A 7748-nucleotide genomic window follows, 5' to 3' on the forward strand; every position below is an offset into this window, starting at 1 on the left:
GAGTTTTCGCTTGAACACTGTGAGAGGCCGGCCAGATATGCCCCTTGTGTGATACGGGAGAGTGCATTTTAGGCTACACATGATCACGCAAATTAATAAACATTTTAAATTAGTTTACCTCACACTGTACTCGCGCCACCATACCTCTTACGTGCTCTGTAGTTTTGGAAGCCTTACTGGGGATGGAAGAACAGCTCTGGTAGCCATACCTGTGAACAGACAGTGATAAGTTGTAAAAATACCGCACAGACCCAACTTGCTTCATATTTTACTGGATAAGCCATACGAATATAATACAGATTATATTTCCCTTGTATTAGCTACTAACTAATGTTGGGTACTAGTTAGGAGCCAGATATATTAATATCACTGATGACGTTGACTAAGGGCAAATGCTTTGACAGTATTAAAGTTGCAATAACGTTTATTGCAATTACAATCAAACGTGATTGGTGGGAGTTGCAATTCAATGCAAGAAATTCCTTCGTAGATAAGGGTATTTATAAAAGTCTTGAGATATACTCCAAAACTTAATTAAGAAAACGCGATGCGATGTTTTATGAAGTGATAAGTAGTATTCACAATGTCGCCAAATGCTCTATAAACACACACATTTACAGTCTCGAACTATTGGTTCGTTAAAACGTTTTGTGTCAGATTTCAATGGCCAAGTATCAGCTTTCCTTCCATAATGCTGTTGAGCCAGAAATCAAACTGTGAATGGGTCAATATTGTTGTTTTCCTCCTATGCAATCATCTCTACCGTCTCAATCTTTGATCTTATGAGGAAAATCAGCGTCATAATCCAATGCTCACTACAACCGACTCGTTAATCCTTGGATCACCACTCTGTAACCCAACCTGTCCTCAGGGAGGAGGTTTGGTTGGGAGGGTCAGAAAGAGGTCCACTCTAGAAAGAGAACGCAGACGAATGTACAGAAGGATAAAAATAACGAAAATGCTTAAGCAGACACGACTATCACAAGAAAGGACAATACATCTAAACAGGGAGATCGAAGAAATAGAGCAAAAGTTGAAGCGATCATACGAGTCTGAGGAAATGGAATTGGAACATATAGCTATACAAGAAATAAAGAAAAATCCAACATATTTTTTCACATATGCAAAATCAAAATAAATAAACCTCTGCCAGTATTGGACCGTTAATTACAACCGAAGGTACGTACACAGAGGACAACAAAGAAATTAGTGAAATTCTAAGAAGCCAGTATGAGGCTATGTTTAGCACACCAATAAAACAACATGAAAGTTGAAGAGCCAGACAGCTTCTTATGAATGACATCCAAACTGCAGTTAATATAACGGATATTACCACAAACTCGGAAGACTTTGAAAGAGAAATTGACAATATGCCTATGCACTCAGCTCCTGGGCCTGACTCATGGAATTCAATATTCATAAAGAAATGTAAAGTACCAGTAGCGAGAGCACTCAGCGTAATATGGGAAAAGAGCCTGAATACAGGAGAGATATCAGCAGCACTTAAATCTGCAGAAATGCATCCTCTGCATAAGGGGGGGGTAGTAAAGCTTTGGCAAAAAATTATAGACCAGTTGCACTAACATCACACATATAAAAGTTTTTGAAAGAGTGATTAGGAATCAAATTTCTAGTTTTGTGGAAAATAATGAACTACACAACCCAGGACAACGTGGATTTAGAGCGGGAAGATCCTGTCTGTCACAGTTACTCAACCACTATGACAAAATCACAGAAGCTTTAGAAGAAAAGCAAAATGCAGATGTTGTATACACAGACTTTGTAAAGGCATTAGACAAAAATGACCATGGAGCGATAGCACACAAAATGAGGTCAATGGGAATAACTGGTAAAGTAGGACGCTGGATACTCAATTTCCTGTCGAACAAAACACAATGGGTAACAGTCAATCATATAAAATCGAGTTCAAGCGCAGTTAAAAGCTCTTTACCTCAAGGTACAGTCCTTGCACCACTGCTTTTCGTTATTCTCATATCATATATAGACAAAAATATAAGGCACAGTTTCGTATCATCCTTTGCAGATGACACAAAAATCAGCATGAAAATTACCTCTGCTGAAGATATTGAAAAATTACAAGGGGATATTAATAAAGTTTTCGACTGGGCAGCAGAAAATAACATGATGTTTAACAGGGATAAATTCCAGGTACTCAGGAACTGTAAAAATGAGAACTTTAAGCATAATACAATGTACAAAACACAATCAAATGTGTCCATAATAGGAAAGCAACAAGTTAAGGATTTGGGAATAATGATGTCCGACGACCTAACGTTTAGGGAGCAAATATTGCGTCAGCCAGAAAAATGATAGGATGGATTACGAGAACTTTCATATCCAGGGATCCCTTCACAATGGTTGTATTCTTCAAATCACTTGTGCTGTCCCTTCTTGAGTACTGCTCAGTACTCACTTCCTCCTTCAGAGCAGGAGAGATTGCCGAAATAGAGGGAGTACAGATAGTATATACGGCATACATAGACGTGATAAAGCACCTAAATTATTAGGATCGTTAGGGGTAGGTACCAAATCTACATAGTAAAATAACAACATACTGGAGTGAACGATATGGAAGAAAATGCAGAATAGAATCAGTGAAGAGCAGAGGTGCCATAGACACAGAACACTGTATAAACATCAGAGGTCCACGATTGTTCAACGTCCTCCCAGCGATTATAAGGAATATTGCCGGAACAACCGTGGATATCTTCAAGAGAAAACTAGATAGTTTTCTTCAAGGAGTGCCGGGCTGTGGTAGGAATGTGGGCCTGCAGGCCGCTCCACACAACAGCCTGTTGAACCAAGTTCTCACAAGTCAAGCCAGGCCTCGGGCCAGGCTTTAATTGGGGAGTAGAAGAACTTCCAGAACCCATCATGCAGATCCGCTCAAGGGAATGGATTGGGGACGTTCACACAATGTGCTGTTATGTACTCTCTATCCATGGTTAGGTTAAGTTAAGGTTTAGTTAGGTTTTACTATGTTTAGTTACGTTAATACGATGTATTATCGACGATGTGAAATATGGCAATCGAAAACTGTTTCAGTCTGCCCACGAATTTCGCTTACAGAAAACCAAATTCTCCAGAGAAAGCGTTTTCAGCATACATTTTTTAGATTTTAAACCAACGGTTTCTATTACATTAAAGTTATAACTTAAGAATAATATCTGAACGACAAAATTCATTCGCCAGTTTACAGGTAGACTATTACTGGAACCGTAATATGATTTCAAACCATCACAAATATCTAAATAACTATCCAGGGGGTTTGAGGGGGGGGGGGTAAAGTTTCTCATGGTAATGGATTTGGTCTGAGGACTGGCTGCTGTAACCATTAGCAAAAACATAAGTCACAGCCATTCGACCACATCACTATCAAAGTATCACAATCACCACATTCACCACAACCGTCTCAACGCCTCAACCATTGTTTTATCACTATTGTTTGGCATGGTTGTGGCACAACCCTGCCACAACCATTGTTTTTCAGCATAATTCCTCATACATACAACAGTTGTAAACAATACCAAAACAATACGGAACTTGGATTTAATGACTGTAGTGTTCAGATTTCCTTCAGACTATTATTTCCAATATGCAATACTTTTACATTTTTAATAGTCATTAGTTCACTAAGGATTCTAAGTGAGGGGGGGGGAGTGCAATCTCTGATGCTCAATCCATAAGGAACCTTTCATTACTGACTACCTCACCATCTTAACATCGTAAGATGCTCTCACTATATAATTGAGACGGAGTATTCACCATTACCAATTTTCTATGAGCCAGAAAAGCCGTAACTGGAACACTTTTACGCCAATTTTGGCATCACTATCAGATCACCTGAGCCGGGTTTAATTTCGCGTCTGCTAATTTGCATAAATTTTTGCGAATGCATGCGTGTGCTGGCAAGTGTATGTACTTGCCTAGTAGTACTCACCTAGTTGAACTTGCGGAGGGTTGAGCATTTGGCTCTCTGGTCCCGCCTCTCAACTGTCAATCTACTGGTGTACAGATTCCTGAGCCTACTGAACTCTATCATACCTATATTTGAAACTATGTATGACGTCTGCCTCCACCACATCACTGCCTAATGCATTCCACCTGTTAACTACTCTGACACGGAACAAATTCTTTCTAATGTCTCTGTGGCTCATTTGGGCACTAAGTTTCCACCTTTGGCCCCGTGTTCGTGTTCCACCCGTGCTAAATAAATTGTCTTTGTCCACCCTGTCCTCTAGGATTAATGTGTGTGTGTGTGTGTGTGTGTGAGTGTGTGTGTGTGTGTGTGTGTGTGTGTGTGTGTGTGTGTGTGTGTGTGTGTGTTAGAGAAACATATGTAGTAGACAGAGTAAAAAGTAAATCAGTTATAAAGACATGGTCCAAGAGCTAATAGCTCGATTCTGCAACGCATAAATAGTAAACACACACACACACACACACACACACACACACACATACACACACACACACACACACACACACACACACACACACACACACACACACACATCCGCAGGAAGCAGCCTGTAGCAGCTGTCAAACTCCCAAGTACCTGTTTACTGCGAGGTGAACAGGTGCCTCAGATGAAAGAAACTCTGCCTATTTGTTTCCGCCTCGACCAGGAATCGAACCCGGGCCCTCAGCACTACTTGCGTGTTCATGTGTGTAGTGGTGCCGTATCTGTACCAGCGGGGAAGGCATGGTGAAGTGACGAAATCAGTAGGAGTCATGAAGAGGATTCGAACCAGCTCACTTGGTACTCCCAAGGTAGCGCCCTAGACCACCACGCCACGACATGGTTAAAAAGTTATACAATCTGGGATTCCACTGAACCCTCCAGGATTACTGAGGGTTACAACTGAAGCCTAATTAGGGTTTTAAGCGCAGCTCCCCCCTTGTGCTGTGGCTAATGGTCCAGTAGTTCTCACCATACACTGTGGCTAATGGTCCAATAGTTCTCACCATACACTGTGACTAATGGTCCAGTAGTTCTCCCCATACACTGTGGCTAATGGTCCAGTAGTTCTCACCATACACTGTGACTAATGGTCCAGTAGTTCTCCCCATACACTGTAGCTAATGGTCCAGTAGTTCTCCCCATACACTGTGGCTAATGGTCCAGTAGTTCTCCCCATACACTGTGGCTAATGGTCCAGTAGTTCTCCCCATACACTGTGGCTAATGGTCCAATAGTTCTCACCATACACTGTGACTAATGGTCCAGTAGTTCTCCCCATACACTGTGGCTAATGGTCCAGTAGTTCTCACCATACACTGTGACTAATGGTCCAGTAGTTCTCCCCATACACTGTAGCTAATGGTCCAGTAGTTTTCACCATACACTGTGACTAATGGTCCAGTAGTTCTCCCTATACACTGTGACTAATGGTCCAGTAGTTCTCCCCATACACTGTGGCTAATGGTCCAGTAGTTCTCCCCATACACTGTGACTAATGGTCCAGTAGTTCTCCCCATACACTGTGTCGAATGGTCCAGTAGTTCTCCCCATACACTGTGACTAATGGTCCAGTAGTTCTCCCCATACACTGTGGCTAATGGTCCAATAGTTCTCACCATACACTGTGACTAATGGTCCAGTAGTTCTCCCCATACACTGTGACTAATGGTCCAGTAGTTCTCCCCATACACTGTGGCTAATGGTCCAGTAGTTCTCCCCATACACTGTGACTAATGGTCCAGTAGTTCTCCCCATACACTGTGACTAATGGTCCAGTAGTTCTCCCCATACACTGTGACTAATGGTCCAGTAGTTCTCCCCATACACTGTGGCTAATGGTCCAATAGTTCTCACCATACACTGTGACTAATGGTCCAGTAGTTCTCCCCATACACTGTGGCTAATGGTCCAGTAGTTCTCACCATACACTGTGACTAATGGTCCAGTAGTTCTCCCCATACACTGTAGCTAATGGTCCAGTAGTTCTCCCCATACACTGTGGCTAATGGTCCAGTAGTTCTCCCCATACACTGTGGCTAATGGTCCAATAGTTCTCACCATACACTGTGACTAATGGTCCAGTAGTTCTCACCATACACTGTGACTAATGGTCCAGTAGTTCTCCTCCAACGCTTCTCGTCAAATGCACAATGATATCACATCTACGTAATGTACCAAGTGTGGGAGTGCCTGGTACCGTGCCTGTATAAGGTAGACATGGTATCTTCACAGTGAAGGTACCACACGTCGGCCTCCATAGACCTCAGCACATGAGCCTTGTTTTAGGCTCTCTCAGCCGCTGTCAGCTTCAAATCTGTGTGTGTATCATCACAGTGTGTGTGTGTATCATCACACTGAGAGCATCAGGTGCCGGCGAATCATCTTCCTGAAGGATGCATCTTAATTCTCGATTCCTCTCTTGCAGTTATGGAGTGAGAGACGTTTGGTAGCATCTTCAGGAAGGCCACAGTGGACCAGTTATGAGCTGCTCCCTTGTCTCATAGTGTGTATCTCCTTGCACCTAAAGTCAACTTTTCTGGCCCAAATGTCGAAATAAATTGCAGACTCGCCCGGAAAAAAAAGAAAACGCCGTTTTCTGTCATTAATCAAGAACAACTTTATGGAGAACATAGGAATGGAGGAAATTGCAGAAGATTTAATGGCTCATAGGAGGCAGTTCCTGTCCATTATAACTCCTGTATAACTCCAAACTGCTGCACGTATGTCATAAAAACAATCGAGCGATCTCACTATTACCAATAATCTGCTCCATATATACCAACTACCTCGTTTTCAAACCAATAATGAACCCGGTCGTGTCTGAATTTCAAGTTAACCAAGTACGAGATGTGTACATCCGTGTACGTGTTGTGTACGTGATGTGTACATCCGCGTACGTGTTGTGTACGTGATGTGTACATCCGCGTACGTGTTGAGTACATCCGTGTACGTGATGTGTACATCCGTGTACGTGTTGTGTACGCCCGTAGGTATCTACACGACACACTGGACAACTAAGGACCAGGCTTCATCAAGCACTTACGAAACCTGTCCATCTTGCCTCATCTTAGTTTGGATTTATTAAACAATTTACGATCTCTTGACGCACTACGAGGTGGTTTACGACCACAACAACCTTACGGACAACGACGGCCTCGCAGCACCTCCAAGCTCGTAAACCATTTCATAAATACCGACAAAGCTATGATCGAGGAAAGATCTACGGGTTTCGTAAATAGACACTGTTAATCTTTGGTGAATGCTGACCCCCAAAAAGCTCTGCGACTACAACACTCCGGCTGAGGTAAAGTTTGGTGCGATTATCTCGGGTGTTTATGGCTGTAAAACACCCGCTTTCTCACCTTCATGAGCGCACATGTTGGCAACAGGTCTTTGATCGTAAATTGACTGCTTGATATATTGAGGCATTACCGGTAAACATAGAGAGAAATGGTAGAACATTGTTCTTTATACAGGGATGTGTTGTGTGGTGGTGGTTGTGTGGTGTTGTGGTGGTGGTTGTGTGGTGGTGTTGTGGTGTGGGGTACGTGGTGGTGGTGTTGTGGTGTGGGGTGCGTGGTGGTGGTGTTGTGGTGTGGGGTACGTGGTGGTGGTGTTGTGGTGTGGGGTACGTGGTGGTGGTGTTGTGGTTGTGTGGGGTACGTGGTGGTGGTGTTGTGTGGGGTGCGTGGTGGTGGTGTTGTGGTGTGGGGTACGTGGTGGTGGTGTTGTGGTGTGGGGTGCGTGGTGGTGGTGTTGTGTGGGG

Source organism: Procambarus clarkii, chromosome 22 (assembly GCF_040958095.1).
Source record: "Procambarus clarkii isolate CNS0578487 chromosome 22, FALCON_Pclarkii_2.0, whole genome shotgun sequence".
NCBI lineage: Eukaryota > Metazoa > Arthropoda > Malacostraca > Decapoda > Cambaridae > Procambarus > Procambarus clarkii.